This window comes from Lissotriton helveticus, chromosome 9 (genome assembly GCF_964261635.1).
Source record: "Lissotriton helveticus chromosome 9, aLisHel1.1, whole genome shotgun sequence".
In the NCBI taxonomy this organism is placed as follows: Eukaryota; Metazoa; Chordata; class Amphibia; order Caudata; family Salamandridae; genus Lissotriton; species Lissotriton helveticus.
Window position 1 is genome coordinate 934,921,958 of NC_136070.1, and position 23,988 is coordinate 934,945,945.

Sequence of the window (23,988 nt, forward strand, 5' to 3'; positions counted from 1 at the left end):
CTGCTAGCATCCTGAAATGATGAAAAACACTCTGGCATACTCTCCTGGAAAGACAAGCCAGTGAATGACCATGCAAACCTGTCACTTCTCTCACTCTGCAAGGATCTAATTCTTGCAACAACATCATTTTCTGCTTCAAACGTTTCTTATTAAATGTCCGTACAAAATCACAAAGCAAATTGATGGAATCCTGTCGCACACTGCAAATACTACTACACTTCCAGGTGTACACAGGTCCCTTAGGACGTCTTCCTAAAACCTCATTACCTAACACCTCTTCTACCTCTGTTGTCACAAGTTTTTCTTTTTCAACTGGACAACCATCTTTCACCTCATAAGCTCGACCACTGGTGTCAACTGCATGCACCAAATCATTATCCTGGAAATAACTCTCCTCATTAAAAAATGCCTCACAACTTGAACTATGCATCCATTCTCCTGAAAAAACTTCACAAAAATTACTACGATTAACTGTTCTCTTCCATCTACTATTTCTTTTGAAATCATAAATTGCCTTGTTTAGCTTCCTAATTCTATTGATTATCAAAATAAATAACTTTCGCTTAATTTCAAATGCCTGATCAATAACTTTCTCAATTTTTTTTTTCTCTTATAAAAAACCACTTTCTGCTGACCTTTCTTAATATTTTTTAACAAATTGCCAATTATCCTGTTGCGGAACATTCGTCTACGAATGTCCCTAAACTGATTTTTCCTTCTACTACCATGCACAGAGTTATCTCCTGCTCTAGCAGTAACATTTTTGATTGGCCTTCCCTTTCCGTTTAAATTGCTTCTCTTTTTCTGGACTAAAATTTTTTCTGTAGTACTACTTTTTTTTCTACAAATGTTTCTTATGAATGATTTCTTTATCTTACCCGGACCTTTCTTGGTGACTTGACAAGTTTTTATTGTAGAGGTCTGCTGCAACAATTTTTTAAGCTGCTGTCTTTGATGTTTGGTAGCCTTTCGCCTTCTGTCCTTCGAAGGCATTCTTTAATTTTGAAATGATCTGCAGTTGAATCTGTGGTAAAATATAATAAAAAATGTTATTAACCACTATTATCAAACAGTAAATCAATAACAGTCATCAAAAATTTAACACACTACTTGTCATTTTTACATAGAATAATTTTTAGTGCATTGGCAAATTTAGTATTCACAAATAGTAGCAAAGAAATTGAATGCTTCTACATTTGACCTGTGCTGTTTTATATGTGAATCTGAACTAATTTTATGAGCATATTTGACTATTTTATTAAAGACACTACACACAACCTATTTTTGAACTTTTGTTTAATTTTAAATGAAACGGTTTACATTTTTACTTTTCATTTCCAGTAACTTTTAAAAATAAATGTTTATAGTTCCATAGGCTCAAGCAGGTCAGCTTCCCACCCTATGTCATACAATTCTGACAAATCGGCATCCTCATCATGTTCTTCATCATCCTCAGGATTTATATCATCCAAGGGATCTACTTCCACTGACGTTTCAATGACAAGTTCAATGATAAGATCGAGATCAACTGATTGCTCATTATCACTCATGGTTTATGTTGTCGTTATCTTTAAAGAAAGAGAACAACAATAAGATGTTGCAGAGTAAGAGATAAATCTCAGAGACTATAATATTAAAATTGTTTAACAAGAGTAACATTTTGCAATTATTATTTAGCCATGTCCAGCGATGCTGAGGAGGTGAGGCCTATGTCCAAGTTTTCAGTGAACAGGACTCATCTCTTCTTAACCTTCGATAAGCCTCACCGACTCTTTTTACCCTGCTCATACTTAAATGTAAAGGGGCAGATTTATGTTAACTGGCGCATCCCCGGGGATGCACCAGTTAACGTGCACCGCTGCTCTGCCACTCATGATGTGCCGCATTTACAATGTGGAGCACCATTGAGCAAAAACAGCACAGATGCGTCACGCATCTGTTCCGCAAAAGCAGCACATTGCAGGAATCACGTCGTAAGCGCGACATGTCTACTGCAATGCACAGGAGGAAGCCACACATTGCATGGTGCATCACTCCTTATGCCTGTTTCAAACAGGCGTAAGGATTTGATTCAGCAATGCTATAAAGCTGACTCAGTGAAATCTTCTAAATTTCACTGTGTTAGTTTTACAGGGCTTTCATGCAAATGAATGCCCACCCTGCAACAAAACGCCTATATGAAACCTGACGCAGGTTTCATGTGGCACAGGACTTTACAGCATGACACATCTGCCTAGATGCATCAAGTTGTAAATATGTCGCAACATAGCGCATCTTTTGCGCCGCCGCTACGTCACAAAAGTGACGCACAGCAGCGCAAAAGAGGCACACGGCTATCATAAATCTGCCCCTAACATTTTAAATGATTGATTCAGGATGACGATAAGGTGTGGCCTATCCAGAGGTTTGTTTGAGGTGAGGCCTACTCAGGGTTGCAGATGAAATTTAGGCTTGTTGAAGAATACAGAGGAGATAATACATGTGCAGGCCTACCAATGAAGTGAGTCATGTCCACTTCACTCTTGAACAAAGGCCAGACCTCTTCTGTGTCCGTGGACAGGCCTAAACCTCATCTGCACAATGTGATTCGTAAAGTTAGCAAACACAGGTGATGTAATTGAAAAATGTGGAATTTCTTTTCCTCATTTCACAATCACATCGCCTGTGTTTCCTTTGCTTAGGTATCTCATTGTGCAGATGGAGTCTAGCATATCAAAGAGTACACAGAAGTTGAGCACTGTATACAATAATTTTGACATTTACAAAAGATTCAGCTTCTCCATGCCCCCTACACATTCCTAAATGTTTACAGTTTAAACGGACGGTATGTTGTTGGAGATGAAGTGAGGCCTGTCTTGCAACATGGTGCATCTTTTGCATCACTGCTGCATCGGTTTCATGTGGCACGGGACTTTACAGCATGACACATCTGCCTAGATGCATCAAGTTGTAAATATGTCGCCACATAGCAAATCTTTTGCACCGCCGCTGCGTCACAAAAGTGACGCACAGTGACGCAAAAGAGGCATACACCTATCATAAATCTGTCCCTAACATTTTAAATGATTGATTCAGGATGACGATAAGGTGTGGCCTATCCAGAGGTTTGTTTAAGGTGAGGCCTACTCAGGGTTGCAGATTAAATTTACGCTTGTTGAAGAGTACAGAGGAGATAATACATGTGAAGGCCTACCAATGAAGTAAGTCATGTCCACTTCACTCTTGAACAAAGGCCAGACCTCTTCTGTGTCCGTGGACAGGCCTAAACCTCATCTGCACAATGTCATTCGTAAACTTAGGAAACACAGATGATGTAATTGAAAAATGTGGAATTTCTTTTCCTCATTTCACAATCACATCACCTGTGTTTCCTTTGCTTACGTATCTCATTGTGCAGATTGAGTCTAGCATATCAAAGACTACGCAGAAGGTGAGCACTGTATGGAACATGGCTATGTAAGTCAAATAATCAAAATCTAAATTTGCCAAGCACACATGGGGGTGTATTTACAAGGACCTTCCACCACGGGGAAATGTCTTTAATTAAAATGGGAAAAATAACATCAAAGGGACTCAAATGCCTTTTAAATATACCCCAAGCAACCTATGAAACTCTAGCACTACATATCAAGAAACCTAATTGATTTCAAAAAACGTTTTAAAACACATCATCTAAATCAATTATATACCTACATTCAAGGAGAAATTACTTAAAATGGCCTAAGACACATGAAAGCGTTTTTTTAAGGCCCTTGCACCATTTTTGGGTCACTTTTAACATGGCTATGTAACTCAAAGAATTAAAATCTAAATTTGCCAAGCACAGATGGGGGCATATTTACAAGGACCTTGCACCACGGGGAAAGGTCTTAAATTAAAATGGGAAAAATAACATCAGAGAGACTCAAATGCCTTATAAATATGCCCCAAGCAACCTATGAAACTCTAGCACTACATATCCAGAAACCTAATTGATTTCAAAAAACGTTTTAAAACACATCATCTAAATCAATTATATACCTACATTCATCGGGAAATGACTTAAAATGCCCTAAGACACGTGAAAGCATTTTTTTAAAGCCCTTGCACCATTTTTGGATCACTTTTAACATGGCTATGTAACTCAAAGAATTAAAATCTAAATTTGCCAAGCACACATGGGGGCGTATTTACAAGGACCTTGCACCACAAGGAAATGTCTTAAAATAAAATGGGAAAAATTACATCAAAGGAACTCAAAAGCCTTGAAAATATGCCCCAAGCAACCTATGAAACTCTAGCAGTACATATCAAGAAACCTAATTGATTTCAAAAAACGTTTTTAAACACATCTTGTAAAGCAATTATATTCATACATTCATGGGGAAGTGAGTTAAAATACCCTAAGACACATGAAAGCATTTTTGTAAGACCCTTGCACTATTTTTGCATCACTTTTAACATGGCTATGTAACACAAAGAAACAAAATCTATTTGTAAAACACTTGACACAAAGCAACATTTTAAATACACAACTTTCTTCATAATTTTCTCCCTAAAGCATACTATTCTCTATCTAAATTAAATGAATCTTTTCTCATCTTAGCAAATACTTTATGAGTTTCAAAACAGTCTCAGAAACACACCAATTTGTCTTTAGCAGAGCAAAAGGTATGCACTCCAGAGTCTGCAAGCAACAATGCCACAGAAATGCTGTAATTCATCACACATATCTCTCATGTCACCCAATCAAAACTCTTCCCTCACTTTTTTCAAATCAACACCCTTCCCCCCTCTGCCCTTTCTGCCTTTTTTTCCATAGCAACCACCTCCTGAAAGACCTCTGATGTTTGCAAGTTCACACAACAATGTTTCAATTGAACTCTGAACTCTCAGTACACCTGCATATCCAGTGCAATCTTTCATAAAATGATTTTTTCTTGACCATTCAAATTACATCTTTCAAAGAACTCATCCATGCACCCTACCTTTCTGTTTTCAGCAATCAAAATCCACCAATCACTGCTACTGCTTCATTAACACAGAAACAGAAACTCCACCGTTTTTTTCATTTTAAACTCTTATTTTTTCAACTGCCATTTCATTGCCACACTTCATCTGACTGCAGCAGAACCTCCTCTCACCATGTTTTCTGTCTGGATTGTTGGACATAGTTACATCTACTGGGCTCAAAGGTATGCTGATAACAGAAATTTACCTAACCTCAATTTACAAAATGTGGAAATTAAGTGGATTGGCCACAGAGGATTAAAATGTCACCAATTGATACCATTGGTGAAAACCTTTATGCATTTGCCAAAACCTGACCTGTTAATTGTGCACTGTGGAGGAAATGACTTGGGCACTTTGACTGGTGTAGGTCTGGAAATGTTTTTAAAAGACACCTTTGACCAATTGATGGCACTTTTTCCTCAAACTGCCTTGGTATATTCAAATATATGCCAAAGACAGAAATGGAGGTGGTCGAACCAATTTTGTCCACAAATTGAGAAATCGAGGAAGCATGTAAATAAGTCTGTTTCAGCTTACATGAGAGACCATGGAATGGGCTCCATGTACAACAATAACTTGCGTTACTACATGCAAGATATCTACAGAGGAGCTGGAGTTCACTTCTCAGATGAGGGGAACAGAATTTTCATCTTGAATTTAAAACTATGTATTGGTACCTACTTATAAGTACCTAAATCTACCACAGACCCAAAAGCTCTTCTCAGAGCTACCCTAACTATGATCACTATAAACAAATTTTAAATGTAACTTTTTTTTACAAATTTTCACAATTTACGCGCACCAGACGCTAACCGCGCGAAAATTTGAAAAAAAATGTTTTTTTTTCGCACATATGGGCCTCCTCAGCCACCCTCAGAAAACCTAGGGGGTCAAGATACGTCTACCGTGCCCCCTTCTACCCATTCTGAACATTATTTGCCCTCCATCTTGTATCTTAATTTGACCGAAACACAAAATGGTGGACTCCCGTAACGCAGCCGGTTCGCGTACCGGGGCGCTCACCGGGAAGCGCTCCATTAAAAAAGGTGGGAAAGTAATTTACAGAAAAAAACCCTGGACACAATGTCACCAAATATAGATTAACTCATACTACATACCAATCCCTACCATTTTCACAAATTTGGTTGGAATTCCATTTAGCCATTTAGCCTGCAGACCTCTCTAAATACCCTGAGGTAAATTACTTCACAAAACACATCTGAAGTGTTGGAATTGACAACCAATTAAAATGTTACTTTCATTTTCTACTTTTTTTACCTGACATTTGATTGGTTATGTACCTGAATATATATAAAAAAAAGAGAGAGAAACACAGCCATTTTGACTACTACTTCCTGAACTACACTGCAAGATCATTTTCACTCACAACTTAAACTTGTTTTTAAAAGGTAAGATATTATTTTATAAATTTAAAAACATTTTCAGATAGTTATATACTATCCCTCTGTAAGAGTTAGACATTGAGAAAGGCTTGTTTATTATAATTATGGATTGATTTAGGTTTCTGTGGTATAATTATGAATTTACATAGGCGTTTTCACAGGCACTTTTTAATAGTACTACTTCATGCCTCAAAAGTACTTGTCTGAACTTAAACCCAACAGTGCCCTATCTCTACTGATATATTTATTTTTTATTCAAATTTCAGCACAAAAATGCAAGGAGAACAGAACGTTTCCTTTGAAATTGTCCTAGACATGAACAATGAGGAAATCATTGAACCCATTGACTTGGAATTCATGGATGAATCACGAGACCATGAACTTCTACAATGTGTAGAATCTGTGGATTTGTTACTTCATTATGATGACGGTCAAATGTGGGAAGTTATATTCACTCAACAAGAGGACATATCGGACAGTCAAATGTTAGACGTTCTATTAAATTTTGAAAAAGAATCAGAAAAATAAAATTATATTTAATATTAAAAAATTGTTTGAGTCTTTAATCATTTTATATGTAGTTCATAAACTAGTACCAAATTGATTATAATGTAAAGTCAGACTTATAGTATACTGTGCACAATTCCAAAAATACATTTATATTTAATAATCATTAATACTGCTACCTAAATAAAAAAAACCAAAAAAAAAAAACAACAAAAAGAACAATCAATAAACATACAATATTTCAAAATATCATAGTCTATCATTCTTTTTTCCTTATAGAACGCTCCCCAGACCGCTTCCCGGTGCGCGTACCGGGCGCTCCCCATGCAAAAAAAACAAAAACAATTTTTTTTTTTTGCCCTTTTAAAGCCTCCACATCAAACCTAGGGGGTCAGGGAGGATCTACTATGCCCCCTTATGGTCATTTCCCCCTTTGTTTTGGCCTCCTCTTGTCTCTCGATCCTACCGAGAGACAAGATGGCGGCCGCTCCGGACTGTTTAGAATGTTGACAGACACCGGAGAGCCAATCAGCTTTGCTTCGCGAAGTTTCGTTACGCGTCAAGTACGCGAACCGGGGCGCTGCCCGGAGCGCGCTTACAGATATATATTTTTTTTTTAACGTTAATTTCTCAAAATCCACTGGAGCACATATCTTGAGACCTAGCAAAGGCACATCGGGCTAACAGTCCCTACAATTTTGCCAAGTTTCGTGCAAATCCATTCAGCCATTCGGGCTAAAAGTGAGGCCAACCGCCCTATGGAAATTAACATGGAAAAAACGCGTTTTGGGACCCCCCTTTTTTCTCGGCCCCCCCTTGACGAACCCCCCCCCCAAATTTTCAGTGGCTGCTCAGAAACAAAATGTTCCATTTTCCTGAAAATTTCAGCCAATTCCGTCCTCAAACGCCAAAGTTATTAGACATAGAATTTTCAAAAATCCCATAGAGAAAAAATCCTAACTATATATACCTATTGGCGACCGCCAGTAGGTAATATATATATATATATATATATATATATATCTATATGAGGGAATCAATAGTATGCTACGTTTTTGATTTTTGCTATACCTGTCTATGGCATTATGTTTCAACATAGGATGGTGCATGAATAGCACCCATCAATTTTGACACTACCATTCTGAGATTTTGGCCGTGGTAACATATATGGCTGGTATACTGTATCAGTACCTCAATACTCAGTCAATTTTTTAAGAGGCCTCCCTATGTTAATTAAATAGTGGCGTTTTTAGATGAGTTCCTTCAAAATCATGAATATTTTCTTATCTTCCTGCCATCAGTAAATATTTTTACATTATTCAGCACTTTAGATACTTTTAAGGTTTATGCACTATTTGCACATATTTTTTGCACTTTGTGACAATACTTAAGAGCTATGTTTATGAATAGTAATAGCTGATATGGCCATTTGAGGTCTGTAATTTTTGCACATGCGGTATTTGCACAGACATTGTTACTTTTTATCAACTATTTATATGTAAATATGCAGTGATACATATTAACAATTATTTTTTAATGTGGCTTTTACAATGTACAATATATGACAGTCTTCAATTGGTTGATGCAGCACTGTGATTCCAGCATTTGTGCTATGATATTCACGACAACTGAAGTGATGTTGTATCTCACCCATCCACTTAAATGATGAAAACGTTTCATATAATAGAGGTTTTTATACATCAGTGTAATGAATTAATTACCTAAAAATGTTTAACTAGTCTATTCGTTGTACCATTTTGCCACAAGAGAGAGTGTTTCCTCTAGCTTTACTATTATTGTCACATGCATTGTCAGGTGAGGGTTGCACCACCAATACAAACTCTGCATGCATGTAATGCGGTCATGTGACCAAGGGCCAGGAGACCCGATACGCGTTATGAAGGAGCACTGCACTTTAACTTAAATTAAAGAAAGTAAATTCTGGGACCAGCTTAAGAAGTTGTCCGTACCTGTTTATTTGTGCATCCATTGCACAAGGGAGCGTAGTTGGATAAATATATACATCTATATATATCTATATATATATTCACAGAAAAAACCATAGGTTATAGACCATATATAGTTAGGAATTAGCATTTACAAAACCTTGAAAATTCACTGAAAAAACCATAGGTTATAGACCATATATAGTTAGGAATTAGCATTTAAGAAACCTTATTTTACTCACACAAAACCATTGAAATTCCATATATAGTTAGTAGTACTAACTATATATCGCGCACCCGCAATCCACTGCTGATCATGTCACATATTACATCATTCATGACATGGTCAGTGACATCACTGATGACATCACTGATGACATCTCAAATGACATCACTGATGACATCACTGATGACATCTCAAATGACATCACTGATGACATCACTGATGACATCTCAAATGACATCACTGATGACAACATCCAGTGACTGTGTATTTCTGTAAAGTTAAAATATGTCTTACATATTGAAGAATGAGTGGATGTAGAAGTGTCTGGATGAAGGATTTAGTAGGTGCATGCCTGACTGTATGAGTGAGAGGTTAAATGTGTCTCACTGAGTGCATGGGTTAGTGACGAACTGTCTTAATTTGTGCATCATTATGTTTGTTGTTCTGTAAACTGCTGCATGTGTTGATCAGTAGCTATATGAGTAAGTATATGGGTTATTGATTGGTTGCTCAAGTATTTGTATGGGAGACTGAGTGTGTGTGTGGGTGGCTGGGAGGTGTATGACTCTGTGCATAGATGTGTGAGCAGTTGATTCACTAGATGTATGGGTTCAAAAGTGCATGTGGAAACAGCTGTATGGGTGGTTGACTGTGTGCATGAGTGCATTGGTGAGTGAATGGATATCTCAGTGCTACATGTCAAAGTAAATACATATGTAAAACACAGTACATGTGAGAATTGGCATATATAAATAACTGTGCATAAGAGTCAGTGAATGTGTGAGTGGCTGTATGGATCATTGTGAACTTGTATCAGGGATTTTAAAAGAGAGTAAATATGTGTTAGTATATGTTTGAATAAGTAAGGTGTGTATAACTGTATAGTTGAGGAAATTGAGGTGTGATTGATTCTTTGCATGACTGACTAGGTGTGTAAGTAACTCCATGGATGAGTGACAGTCTGTGAGTGTCTGTTTACACTGAGTGTATCTAAGGTTATATTAGAGTCTGAAGAGGTTCATCGTATTATCACATGAATGATGTCATCAGTGATGTGATCAGTAATGTCAAATGAGATGTCATCAGTGATGTCATTTGAGATGTCATCAGTGATGTCATCAGTGATGTCATTTGAGATGTCATCAGTGATGTCATTTGAGATGTCATCAGTGATGTCATCAGTGATGTCATTTGAGATGTCATCAGTGATGTCATCAGTGATGTCACTGACCATGTCATGAATGATGTAATATGTGACATGATCAGCAGTGGATTGCGGGTGCGCGATATATAGTTAGTACTACTAACTATATATGGAATTTCAATGGTTTTGTGTGAGTAAAATAAGGTTTCTTAAATGCTAATTCCTAACTATATATGGTCTATAACCTATGGTTTTTTCAGTGAATTTTCAAGGTTTTGTAAATGCTAATTCCTAACTATATATGGTCTATAACCTATGGTTTTTTCAGTGAATTTCAATGGTTTTTTAATAGCAAATATCATAAGGTGTCGATTGTCAAGTACGTGGTAAGAAAAAACATTTTCGTGTTTATGCACACTGATCTGCTTTCAATGCTGCCCCCCCCTCATTTCTATTAGGAGTACTCTCTCTTTCCAGATAGTGAAGGTTAGTTAACGCAGGCCTTTGCCCCAGTTGTAATCCGTCGTGCCTGCTTCTCTCTCCATTTGATTGATTGTTATCCAAGCACTTGCAAACAAGCACAGAATCGCCATACTCTGTTTAGTCTTTGCAGATAGTGAAGGATAGGTAAATGCAGACTTTTGTCCCCATTGTAATCCGTCATACCTATTTTTCTCCCCATTGATTGATTGATTGAATCGAGCATTGAATTGTTCGAAGTTGGTTCTCTTAAGGATCTTCTCTGCCTGCAAACGGGGAAGAATAGGAATATTCTCTCTCCCTTTGCAGATAGTGAAGGGTAGGTAACGCAAACCTTTAACACATCGTGCCTATTTCGTTCCTCATTGATTGATTGTTTGCCCGAACATTGACTGTTTGGGAATTGGTTCTTTTTGGAGGTATTCCCTGTTTGCAAATAAACGTAGGAAAATCTTTGCAAGTAGTGAAAGGGTAGGTAATGCGGACCTTTGTCCCCCGTTGTAATCTGTCATGCGTATCTACTCCCCACTGATTGATGCACCTGTTTCACCCGGACCATTTACTAGAGATAGGTCATCTGGCCCGACCAGAGAGCACCCCTAGTGAAAAGGACATATGCAATAATAACGAAGTGATCACTGTATCCTGTTAACAGAAACTTTAGCATGAAACAACCTGGAAAGAAAGGAATAGGAAAACGAAAATCAGTAGGCCACTGATGAACTTTTTATTAAATAACAAACAAAGAAACGATAACAATACATAATGATAAAACCTATTATTGTCCTAGAAACAAGAAACGTTAGAAGTAAGCCCGTAATAAGAAACCTGAAAACAGTAAGAGAAACCAAGTGTGACATTGCAACGGCCACAAGGCAACGAGGCTTCATCGCCCCTCACTGCCCCAAAACGTGTCTGTCCCACCGCCTGCCACGGCCAAATAACGGCAAACTGGGAAAGATACAAGTCAGCAGACATCCGCCCCATTCTGGAAACTTCCAAAGTGCAACAGGTTTCCGGCTACGCCCAGCCGGAAGCAACACATATAAGGCGGGTCCTGCTGCCAACCGTCGGCAGAAGATCATCACGTAGGGTGTAGCCGGAGGAAAGGCCGAGGCCAATGGCACCCGTCCAGGGGGATTGCTACGACCACCCTGGAGAGTTGCAAGGGGGGGAATGTCTGTGTCCTCGACCCTCCCCTCTCTCTCCCAGTCCGGCCACCATCAACCAGAGGCCGAGGCCGACGGGATCCGGCCGCGGTGGCGGTAACCCTGGAGAATTGCAGGTTAGACCCTCTCTCTCCCAGTCTGGGCCAGCATCCATGGAGGGCCTGGGAGTGGAGAGGCCACTGCACGAAAGGCCCAGGAGAGGCACCACACGCCAAGGCCTGCCCCACCGGATGAGCCAAGGAACCCGTTCATGGGGCCAGAGCAAAGGGCGTCCGGCCGCCATCCACCGGAGGTCCGGCCCAAAGACGGACGGGACATTTCTTCTTTCTTTTATAATGGCTGCGACAACACGGGTGGGGATGTCTTGCACATGCCTCCGACCCCCCCCCTCGTCCTCATCGCCTGGTCCGGCCATAACAAATGTCAAGCGAGACGCCGTGGGGTGCACTGGGTGGGAGAGACGGTGCGAACAGGCCTCTCCCGCCTCCCCAGGTGGAGGCTTCCCAGCTGCACCCTCAGCGCTCCAGGCGCCCGGAAAAGGGTTCTTCCACTGTGGCGATGCTGCAACGTCTCGCCCGGCAGGGTGGAGCCCGTCCGCTCATTTGACCCCGCGATCGCCGGTAGCTACCGAACTCTCAAAATGGCGGTCGACCTGGCAAGAGCGGGCCCAGCATAAAGAAATGGCCCGGTCACTGGTTGACTCCACCACCGTAGTCCTCCACGACCTTGAAGATTCTAGAGGGGCCGCGGGAGTCCCCGACCCCCGCAGACACCCCCGATGGGGAATGACTGCCATGATCGCCCGTGGAGTGACGAAACTGTAGCCGCGGGACGTCGGCGCTCCCATGCTGGCGCCAGCCTCAGTTTGAATGACTAGAATCCTGCAGACCTCAGTTCCGGTGAAAGCACAGTGTAACCCGGTAGGAAAAATTGTTGCACCCCCTCCCCTTTTTGACTGATGGTTCAAACCACCGATCCTTTCCTTTGCCCTTTTAACGGAACTTTGGACTGCCTCCCCCCCCCCCCGCGGCGCCCCACGCCGTTATTTGGTGGGCGGCAACTTACTGGACATCACCTTGGTGCCATCCAGATTTCAGGGCGTTCTGCTGCCTTGGAACTATTCGCACAACAGACCGCTACTGACGACCCACCCCCCGGGACGCCCCACGCCGGATACCCAAATCAGTGCGGCACCCAGGCAACATCTTCTGAATTTTCATAATTTGAAAGAACTAGTAACATGTCCTCATCAGGAATTTCCTCTTCAATCATCTCATTAGGAATCTCCTCATGAAAAGTCTGCAATGATGATTCTTGTAACTCTATGGTCTCCAAACATTCGATAAATTCGCCATCAAGAGATTGATCAAAAAAATCATTCAAGTCATCTCCTCCTTGTGAGAATATTTCATTATTGGTGCTGTCAATTTCAATAAATGTAGTGGATAATTCAAAAGAAATTACCACGGTCTCTTCATTGTTTAAATGTTTTTACTGTTTTTGTTTTGTTGTATATATTTATAAGTTATTAAAGTTTTATATTCCTACTACTTTGTTGGAGTGCTATATATTTTTAATGTGACACATAATTGTAAAAACTTTGATGTACAAAGAGCCATCCCTGGAATCTTCCGCTTCAGGCTCGGTCCCCTCCCCAATCACAATACAGGATGGTTTACAGATAGTAGGAACGCGTGTGGTGTGACGGATCTCATCGGGTGTGGGCCTTGATCTACTATAACTCCTTTGAAGAGGGGTGATTCTTTACAGCTGGGGCCATAAACTACATCTGCAGGGTTAGCTGATAGCCTGGGACCGGCCTGGACAATCGGACACAGAGGAAGAGGAGTGTCAGAGGGTGCGGTAGTGAATAGGGCGAAAGGGAGGTGTCGGGCGGGCACAGGGTGTGATTCTCAGGGAAGAGCAGCGCAGATGGGGGGAGGTTTATTGCCCATGCATAAGACAGAGAGCGGGGGTGACCAGTGCCTGGGGAAGATGCTTGCGAGGGTGGGGAGCCATGCTACGGATCGACAGCGTGCAGAGAGTGGGTCTGGTCAAGGCATCTAAAATGGCTGCCGTGCACGACAAAAGTGTGGCATTTGAAAAAAGGCAAGATGGCGCAGACAATGTTTTTCAACACTTCCTCATTTCCTTCGAATCGAACGTTAACAGACGTTGGGGCATATTACCAAAGTTAAGCGATATTTATCCCTAACAATGCTTAGCAACGAATTTTTTACCGCTAAGCATCGTCAGAAATTATCGCAGATAAACCTTGCTATTATCAAGGTTTATCGCAAATGCCATAAAAAACGGCCGCAATGCATTAATATCGCTGAAAAGTCAGCGATATTCATGCATTACCGAGCTAATGCTCTTAGCCATGTTATCCACCTCCCATTGGATGACATGGCTAAGAACTGCTCAGGACAGGTGTTACTTTTTGGAGATATTCGCGCTTAGCGCGAATATCTCCAAAAGTTGGTAATAGGAGATAGCGATGTTAGCGACTGTTTCCAGTCGCTAACATCTTGGCATGCCCACTTTGCATGTCATTAGTGATAAATATCACTGACATGCAAAGTGGAGCCCAAGATGGTCGCTATCTCCTACTAGCGGTCGCTAACTGGTGTTGGCGACAGCTACGTAATACGGAGATAATTTTATCTCCGCTTTCTTGGCTTTTAAAGCCAAAAAAGCGGAGATAAACCCCCTTGATAATATGCCCCGTTATCTCTCCCACACTACCGGTCCCCCTGGGCTTAAACGCCGAGATGGTAGGGACTGCATCCCGTGGAGATAGGCCGACACGTCACTCAGCAGAAAAACAAGTCTATAAACATACAATAAGTTAAAAGTCAATCATTCTTCTTTCCTTGTAGTACGCTCCCCAGTCCACTTCCCGTTACGCTAACCGGGCGCACCCCACCAAAAAAACGATTTTTTTTTTGCCCCTCCAAAAAAAAACAATTTTTGCACTCTATACTATAAGTCTTTTTTTATACTACAATCACTTCGCTACAACCTCATAAATTAAAAATAAAAATGAATAATGTCTCAAACAATTTTTGATTTCTAAATATAAATGTATTCTTCTGAATTTTCATAATTTGAAAGAACTAGTAACATGTCCTCATCAGGAATTTCCTCTTCAATCATCTCATCAGAAATCTCCTCATGAAAAGTCTGCAATGATGATTCTTGTAACTCTATGGTCTCCAAACATTCGATAAATTCGCTGTCAAGAGATTGATCAAAAAAATCATTCAAGTCATCTCCTCCTTGTGAGAATATTTCATTATTGGTGCTGTCAATTTCAATAAATGTAGTGGATAATTCAAAAGAAATTGCCACGGTCTCTTCATTGTGATCCATTTTATTTTGAAATTTCTTGCTGTAAATTGCAGAAAAAAATAATCACTTTCATTTATCGTTTTTAGTAATACATAATATAAAACTAACTTTATCAAGTATTTAGTATAACAGAAGGACTGAAAATGAATAACAGAAAACATTTTTCAAATTATCTTAAAGTGTACAACATAGTTCCCCTTACAAATTAACAACTCACCTTTTTGAAAGTAGGAGAAGTGTTAGTACTGTGTAAATCAAACACCAGAAATTGAGCACCAAAAATTCCTCACAAATGTACCTCAGACAGTAGTATCACAAAATGGCTGTGGTTTCCTCTCATTTTTGATATATACATAACCAATTAACTTTCATCACACACAAATACAAAACCAAAGTAACATTTTAATTGGTTCTAAATTTCAACACGTTCAAATGTGTTTTCCCCATGCAATTTTCCATAGGACATTTAGATACGTCTACAGCCTGAATGGCTGAACGGAATTACACCAAACTTGGCAAAATGGTACATCAAACCTAAGAGGTCAGTGGGGATCTACTATGCCCCCTTATGGTCATTTGCCCCTTCGCTTTGGCCTCCTCTTGTCTCTCGATCCTACCGAGAGACAAGATGGCGGCCGCTACGGACTGTTTGGAATGTTTACAGACGCCGGAGAACCAATCAGCTTCGCAAAGCTACGTAACGCGAAAAGTACGCGAAGCGGAGCGCTGTTACAGATATATATCTTTTTTTGAACGTTAATTTCTCAAAATCCACTGGAGCACATATATTGAGACCTAGCAAAGGCACATCGGGCTACCAGTCCCTACAATTTTGCCAAGTTTCGTGCAAATCCATTCAGCCGTTCGAATATAATTTTTTTTTTTTTTGCCCCGCGGGGCCCTTTTAAAACCTCCACATCAAACCTAGGGGGTCAGGGAGGATCTACTATGCCCCCTTATGGTCATTTGCCCCTTCGCTTTGGCCTCCTCTTGTCTCTCGATCCTACCGAGAGACAAGATGGCGGCCGCTACGGACTGTTTGGAATGTTTACAGACGCCGGAGAACCAATCAGCTTCGCTTCACAAAGCTCCGTAACGCGAAAAGTACGCGAACTGGAGCGCTGCCTGGTCCGCTGTTACAGATATATATCTTTTTTTGAACGTTAATTTCTCAAAATCCACTGGAGCACATATATTGAGACCTAGCAAAGGCACATCGGGCTACCAGTCCCTACAATTTTGCCAAGTTTCGTGCAAATCCATTCAGCCGTTCGGGCTAAAAGTGAGGCCAACCGCCCTATGGAAAACTCAATGTTAAAAACACGTTTTGGGACCCCCCTTTTTTCTCGGCCCCCCCTTGACGAAACCCCCCCAAATTTTCAGGGGCTGCTCAGAAACAAAATGTTCAATTTTCCTGAAAATTGCAGCCAATGCCGTCCACAAACGCCAAAGTTATTAGACATAGAATTTTCAAAAATCCCATAGAGAAAAAATCCTAACTATATATACCTACTGGCGACCGCCAGTAGGTAATATATATATATATATATATATATATATATATATATATATATATATATATATATATATGTATATATATATATATATATATACATACTACCTACTGGAGGTAGCCAGTAGATAGTTATAGTTAGGATGTAGTTTCCATAGAAAGAGCGTTTCTTTATTTGCCAATAACTTTGGCGTTGTTTGACTAATCCTAGCGAAATTTTCAAAACTAGTTTGCCACTGACTTCAACTTCTCTCGTGGAAATTTCTGGGTGATCCATCAGGTGGGGCAGAGGAAAAGGGGGGAGTCTCAAAACATATTTTCCCCATGTTGTTTTCGATAGGAACATATGAGACAACTACAGCCCGAACTGCTGAACGGAATTACACCAAATTTGGCAGGAAGGTAGATGTTGGTCCAGAAAGCACCCTTTTTGTGATTTGGTGTAAATTCATTCAGTAGTTGCAGAGAAATTTAAAGAAATCTCCAGTTGGATATATAGTGATGTGGAGGATCCACGACCCCGCCTGATCTCGTGCTGAGATCTGATTGGCTGTCAACACTTCAAACCAGGAAGCGTTGGCAGCCATCTTGTGACTCAGCTTGAACTGAGTCACAGAAAAAAACTTTTAAAAAAAGAAGAAAATAGGGCAAGGTAGAAACACCATGACCCCTATGCCAATTGGGGAGGGTGTCCAACAGGGACCCTGCAGGGCCAAAAATGCATTACAAAAAAAAATGGCTCACTCTGTGGATCCTGGTGAAAATTTAAAAAACAGAAAGCGCGGTCTCCTGGGTGAGCCAGGTCAGGGCATTGTTTTAATAATGGAGGAGGTGCACACAGGGCCACCCTTTTGCAGCTGAATATTGCACCGGGGACCACCACTTGCCCAAGGTTTCTTTAAAAACAAAAGAGGATGAGGCCCATATGGCACCTCCCGCTGCCCCGGGGACCACCACCTCCCGAGGCTTATTTAATCATAATTGCGGGACCTCTTGGACCCCCCTAGCCTGGTGCCGGGCAAACCCCCGCCACAGCCCCAGGGACCACCACCTCCCTGGGGCTTTCATTTTAATTGATGCGGGGGCATCACAAATCTCCCCACAGCCCCGGGGACAGCCACCTTCCCGGAGCCTTTGTAAAATTTAATGCAGGGGCCACACAGCCTCTCCCGAGCCCCGGAGACCACCACCTCCTCGGGCAAAATTAAATAAGGGAGGGGGACACGCGGCACCCCTCCTGGAGCCAATAATGGCCCTGGTGATCCCACCCCCGATAGCTGGCTCCTGCTATGTCCTGGTGAACCAACCCCAGGGGATGGGGTCCCCGGGGCCAAAATTGGCCTGAGAGGGAGGCCGCTTGCCCCCCACCCCATTGAAAAAAGGCCCACCCCGTGGGATGGGGCCCCCAGGGGTCAAAAATGGCCCAGGGATGGGGGGGTCACGCAGCCCCATCCCCTGATAAATACAAAAATCAATAAAAATGAGCTGTCATGAGTGATTATCGTCATGGGTGCTGTAGAATCCTGAAACTTTCCTTGTTCTCCCTGCGGCCGGGCTTGGCTCCGCCCCCCCTCGCCCCTTTGTTGTTTCTGTTACCGGGGACTTTGCAAGGATACTGACCGGCCGGGCTTGGCTCCGCCGGTCAGGCTGCTCCTGACTACAACCCCCAGGATTCCACGGGGCGCAAAGAACTTGAGTGCGCGCCAGGAGGCGCATAAAGCCCCGCCTGGGGCCGAGTCCCCTGTTGTTGCTGAATCGTCGTGGGTGCTGTAGAATCCTGAAAGTTTCCTTGTTCTCCCTGCGTCCGGGCTTGGCTCCGCCCCCCCTCGCCCCTTTGTTGTTTCTGTTACCGGGGACTTTGCAAGGACACTGACCGGCCGGGCTTGGCCCTGCCGGTCAGGCTGCTCCTGACTACAACCCCCAGGATTCCATGGGGTGCAAAGAACTTGAGTGCGCTCCAGGAGGCGCATAAAGCCCCGCCTGGTCCCTCGTCCCGCGAGGACGTGCGCGGGACGCGCCGGGAGAAGCCCGGGACAAGGGCAGGACCGTCTGTGGCCGTCCGGGGCTGACCAAGGCTGGGGCTGGGCCACCTCTCTTGTATCTGTATACATTGGCCATTGTAAGTAGGATTGCTGTTGTCCTTCTTGGGGATACGCCTTAGCTAAAGACGGGATATATATATTGCCGTTACCATCTTTCTACTTTTATATACTGTTTTTTATAATTCACACAAGATGGCGCCACTTCTAAGGAAAGAGAGGAAATCCCTGGTGGGTGGAACTGTCAGCGGGACTCTGGACAATTTTATAACTAGGACTGCCTCAGTACTGGAATATGAGATCGCTGTTACTGAGCGCAGACTGTCCCAAGAACTCCTCCAAAACAAACGTTCTTTCTTGGGAGCTATCCAGCAAGTAACCACCCCGCCACAAAACTGCCTCAATCACAACAGCTCCTCCCAGCGGTACACGATGTTAACACTTCTTCAGAGCTTAGCAAGGAGCTGAGTGACGAAGATCTAAGCGCTGATCCCTTATTAGATATTATCACGGAAGAACAAACTACACCACCATCTCCAAACCCGATCCCAATGAGCCAAAAACAAAATACACGAGCACCGCCAGCCGCCACTAAGAAGAGAAAGCGGGGGAGACACGGACACAAGGGCAGATGCCCCAAAATATCTAAAACACTTTTTTCCCCAGCTGAGGGCCACATTTTTGGAGCCAGAAAAAAACGCTAGAATATGCCCCCCCTCTCCCCAATAAAGGGCTAATGGATGATATCAAACTCCTAGTTAAATCACTCTTGCTACCACTTCTGGAGAGGGTAAGAAGGATTGGGGAACAATTAGGCTCAATCGAGCAAATGATAGTTACTAACAACACGCTAATAAAGGAAGTTTCCCCCTGCAGGTCAAATAAAAACACATCTGGATTATTTGTAGGGCCTACTTTACCCAGCATCTCGACTCAAAATAATTCTACCATCCCGACACAAGTGAAACCTAAGGGCCTGTTAAAACGTGATGCCACTAGTATTAAATCCAATGTCGATCTTAGGTCAGAAGGTCCTGCAACACTAGCTAAGCACGTGGCCAGTAAACAGTCACCACTGGCCACGTTGAATGAAACAAATAAGCTTAAGAAACAACAGATAGACCTCCCACCCGAAGCAACACCGTATGTCATAGTTTTAACTGGCGTACCAGAGTTAGCACCAGGGAAGAGAGAAGGCTATTCAGAGCTTAAAAACAAGGTAATCCACTGGTTGAGGAAAAATAGGCCCTTACCTCCTATTTTAGATGGTATTATCTTGCATGTAAGGAGACTCGTCTGGGTAGGCCATAGACCCAAAGAGATTCAGGGAGACATTCTTGTCGTTAATTTCAGGGACCGTAGGGTAGCTCATTATATCAATGACTGGTACTCAGAGGAGGGTGAGGGAGGGATATCAACACGTGCCCTGAGTTACTTGTAACCACGGTCACTTTTCACCTGCCTAGCCAGAATCCTGCAACAACATGGAAATGTTGCTTCTGATCTTAGTTTTGCAGTCCATACCTCCAAATGATTTGCAACATTCCAAGGTATGGAAGGGGTGGATTGACTTCCCAATGATAAATGTTCCTCCCATCCTCCCACAGAACGCTGTGAGCCACGAGCGGTTTTGAAGAGAACGAATAAGGAGGGGCTTTTCCTATCCTGGAATGTCGCTGGCTTATCTGATAAAGTGACCCACACCCCCTGGTTAGACCTAGTTACTAAATATATTATAATTTGCCTACAGGAGACATGGTCTGTGGATGATTTACATATCATAGGGTATTCGACTTACAATACACCAGCAATACCGAGTTCACATGGGAGAAATAGAGGGGGCTTGTGCACATATGTTTCAACGGTGGGGGGGTTTAAGGTGCTCAAATTTATCACCACTGAATATTACCAAATCCTAATAATTGGTTGGGGACAGGTAACAAATATGACTTTGGTTAATTTTTATAACAACATGCCCACCAATTCTTTGGATACAGTGATTAGTAACCTCATAATCACCCTAAATGACCAGCGGGTTGGTGAAACGGTTATGTTATGGTTGGGTGACTTTAATTGCACCATTTGTTCACATGGTTCGTCTGGCATTTGTGGTTTAGCCGATAGCAAAGATGACAACCCTACTCATTTTTTTCACTCTAAATTGGGCAAGGTGTTGAATAATATTGTTTTTTATTTTAATCTGTCTTTTGCTAACGAACTATGCAGCCACACATTCCCTTTCAGCCCACCTTCCACGGGAGGGGGTGCAACTCGACAATCGATTTTGCACTCCTCTCCTTTGCTTGTGCTAGACTAGTATCCTCATGGGAAACACTTAAAGTCGTGTTTAGTGACCATTATCCGATCTCCCTTGGCCTAAAAATCAAAGGGCAAAAGCAGAGTTTGAGTGCTACCCCCCTTACCTACCTAGGATAAATCTTGGATCTAGAAACGGTTATTTCTTAAAATGGGAGAAGGTGGAGCCAGTGGCATTTCTCCAACATTTAGTATCTAACTCGCACGAAGAAATAACAATTTGTCTTACACGTAATACGGCACCACAAACTGTTATTGACTCTTTTATTAGAATCCAAGCAGAGATGAAAAAAATTCGTACAAAGGCTAAAAGACAAGGCCCAAATAAGCCCCACAGCTGGTTCAACAGTATTTGCACTAATGCCCTCACTGCCCTTAAAAGAGCACTGCATACATCACCAAAGTGTTCAGTTCTGATCCGGCAAGCCAGAAAGTCTTACTATACTGCTATTAAAACTAGGAAAAGTCAACTGAAGAGGGAGGCTTGGTTGGCTTTACATGAAGCTTCACAGCGCAAGGACAATGCCGCCTTCTGGAAGGCAGTAAATGCTCCTTTTTTACAATGTAAGGAGACAGATGTGATAGGCCAGGCAATTACGGGGGATACGTGGGTGAATCACTTTAAAAGTCTTTATGAGCAAGCTATTCCCCCTGTTTCAGGTAATCTAATAACGGAGGAAAGTGGGAATCACCAGGATAGCTATACGCAAAGAGTTTTCCCGATTAACATAATTTTTTACCTCAAGGAGGTTATTAAGGCTATCAAGGATAGCACCGGGACCGGACGGAGTCCCAAGCGATGTTTACAAAGCCGAGATTGACCTGTGGGATCCTTTACTGACTAATGTGTTAAATAAAGCAAATCAGCACGGGCTTATACCATCTTGGCCCGATGCCATTGTCGTCCCCATATTTAAAAAGGGCAACAGAAATGGCCCTACCTGCTATAGGCCGATCTCGCTCCTTGACGCATTGATGAAGGTCGCGGCCCGGATCATTTTAAATAGGATGCAGGAATGGGCAGATGAAAACAATGTGATATCAAACTTACAGTATGGTTTTAGACCTGGTAAGGGAACAATAGAACAGGGACTAAACTTGGCTCTGGTCATATCTAAATACACGCAGGCCAAGAAGGGTAACCTCTTCGAGACATTTGTGGATCTCACCTCCGCTTCCGATTGCGTAGATCACGAGAAACTTTGGGCAACCCTACGCGCCATGGGCATTGATCATCAAATTCTTATTTTTATCAGGGAATTATATAGTGGCGCAGGAGCTACGGTGAGATATGGCAGGCTGGGTGAGTGTTCGGATAGGTTTGATATCAGGAGAGGAGTGAGACAGGGGTGCATTCTTGCACCCCTTCTCTTCACCAGGGATATCAACTCTGTCAGTCAACACCTTAGAGAATCACAATACGACTATCCCTCCGTTTCAGGAACACCTGTGCCAATACTTTTGTATGCCGATGACGCGGCTATAATGTCTCGGACTAGGGTCGGCTTTCAGAGGGCCGTCCTTAAATTTACCAACTATATGAGAGACAGGGGGCTCAAAGTTAACACCACAAAAACTTACACTATGTCTTGCAGACCAGGGACAAAGAGGGTACCCTGTTCAATCTTTTTGGATGGGAAAAGGATTGAATGTACAGACAGGTTTTCCTATTTAGGAATAATCTTCGACAGAAAGGGCTCTTGGCATGCAGCAGAGATGGCCAGAAACTTAGCCTTCGCCAGGGCGATAGGAGCCTTGAGAAATATTGCGGTGAAACTCGGTGGGCGACCCGTGAGAGACCTCATTCAAATTTATAAGGCTAAATGTGTCTCTACAGGTACATATGGCTCAGGTCTATGGGGGATTGAACATTCTCAAGATATACAATGCTCCGAAAACCAGTTTACATGTTATTTACTAGGAGTCCCAAAATCAACAGCCACCGTTGCCACACACATTGAAGTGGGCTTACCTTATATTTCTGACATTATTAACACAGCCCCCGTGTTGCTGTGGCACAAGGTGTGGGTGACACCAGAGACAACAAATCATCGATTGCCTCAAACTTGACGGTGTGTCTAATATTAAATGGCTAACTTATGTTAAAAAGACACTGCTTGAGATTGGGCACCCAGAGTTTTTTCAAAGACCTGAAAGCATGGAAGCTGTCCCCAGAGGGACCTTGAAAAAATTGGTACTGGACCATCTAGCTAACAAGAGGTGGGGTCGGGAAAAAACTAGGAGCACAGCCATAGCGTACCAGCAAATTACATCTTGTGAAGGGGTCCAACAGTATCTCTTATCTGAGCCAAGTTGCTACGCCCGCATGCTATTGACCCGCCTCCGTATGGGCACCTTCTTTCGCCTCATCACTTTTCCAACCTGTAATAATTGGTCCAGGGAACACCTTATATGCCCTTGCGATGATATCTCATTTGAATCAAACATACACTGTGTCCTTTTCTTCAAATTTTATCAGACATCAAGGAGGGCATTTCTGAAACCTATTTTAAAGGCCTGGGGGATACGCACTTGTTGTGAGGCCCTTTTCAAGCTGCAGTTACTAGAAAATGACTATGTCATATACGCAGTATCTTGTTTTCTAAAATGTGTATTAGGTTTCGAAACTCAATGCAGCTGAATTAGCAATCAATACATCACTATCCAAGGAATGTGATGTTTTTTATAAATATTCTGTGCCAAGGATAAATTCCAATATGAATTTTGAGCCTTGTGTGTCATGTGTAAAATGGCTAAATTGTTTTATTGTGAATTTTTAATTAGGAAATATGACCATTTCTTTTTTATAATATATTGTGATTCTTTTAAACTTCATGCAACAGTAAACTTTTATGTGACACTATGCCTTTTATAATGTATGCTTTTATGATTTTCACTT